Below are 1,353 nucleotides of genomic sequence, written 5' to 3'. Positions count from 1 at the left end.
GCCAGCTCAAGGTTGCCAGCAGGGTCTCCCACGTGCCCCAAAGGCAGGGGAGCTGCTGCTGCCTGTGCTGTCTGACGGCTCAGCACCTGGTGCCTGCTCCCCAGGCACAGCCCCAGCCACGGGGCTGAGCAGAGCTGCAGGCCGTGGGGAACCCTGCGTGGTGCGCGTGGCAGCCCAACGGGGCTCATCCAGCAAGCAAAGGTTGTGTGGCTTCTGAGGCTGGCGGAGGGTTAGGAAGGACCTGTTGAGCGGCACCGTGCTCAGAGGGGTTGGCTTTGGCACAGTTGCTTGGGAATGGGCTGTCGTGCCCCAGTGGAGCCCAGTGCTGCTCAGGGCCGGAGGGCTGCCAGGGAGCAGAGGGCGCTGGGGCACCAGCCCGGCTGGAGACCCACACTGTCACACAGGCCTGGCATGGGACATCTGAACCAACAACACTCCAGGCATGGAAACTGCTGGACACTCTATGCACCTCTTCCACCACAGCCCATTTTTCTGGCCTGCAGTGGTGGGTCTTCCCCCGTGGCAGAGGAGGCTGTGGTCACGCACCCCCCCAGAGAGCTGGAAGCTCCCAGAGGAGCAGCAAAGTGGATCCCAGTGACCTGCTCTGGGGAAGCCCTTTGGTCTCTGGGCTGCCGTACGGGACAGGGGTGCAGCACCTCTCCCCCCTCGGGGAGTGGGAGGCAGCTGGCAGCTGCTTGCCCTGCAGAGCCCACAGCACCATGCGACCACGGGGTGACCGTGCGAGTGGCCGGGCTCGGTCCTCTCCAGGGAGTACTCCTGGCCTTGGCCCAGAAACAAGTTTGAGCCCAACTGAGTCATCTGCCACGAAGGGCTGCAGCCTCTGTGGGTGGGGAGCTTGGGGTCTCGCCCAGGATCCTCCCTCCAACCTGGCACACGGGCTGGGCCATCCTTCTGGCACTACCGCCGGGGACTGGACGGGAGCCTGGGGGAATACAGACCTCCCCAAATCCCTGCACCCCCCTTGCTCTCACCCCTGCCTGGGGGAGGGGGCCCACTGTTCCTAGGGCAGAAGTCGGACTGAGGGAGGTGTGGGCCAAACCAGTCCTGCGGGGTGGTGTAGGGCCAGGGGGGGCTGAGGACACCACAGGCTGCTCCTGAGGGCGAGCGAGCACTGGGGCCATGTGGGGCAACAAACCCGGGTCCCCAAGAAGCCCTTGCAGGGTGGGGGGCCCCGGCGGTGCCCCGGGAATTAATCTTGCAGCGGTGTCAGGAAGAGGCTAAAATGAGCCCCACAGAGCGTGTGGGGGCGCCCCCACGGTGTGACTCCCCCCAGGTGCGGTGGGGAGAGGGCAGCCCTGCGCCCCGCAGGCTGGAGGTGCAGCAGCAGGCGGG

The sequence above is a fragment of the Egretta garzetta genome, unplaced genomic scaffold (genome assembly GCF_000687185.1).
Source record: "Egretta garzetta isolate BGI_Z169 unplaced genomic scaffold, ASM68718v1 scaffold7, whole genome shotgun sequence".
Taxonomy (NCBI): Eukaryota; Metazoa; Chordata; class Aves; order Pelecaniformes; family Ardeidae; genus Egretta; species Egretta garzetta.
The sequence above is the reverse complement of the archived record's forward strand: the minus strand, read 5'-3'. Positions refer to the sequence as shown.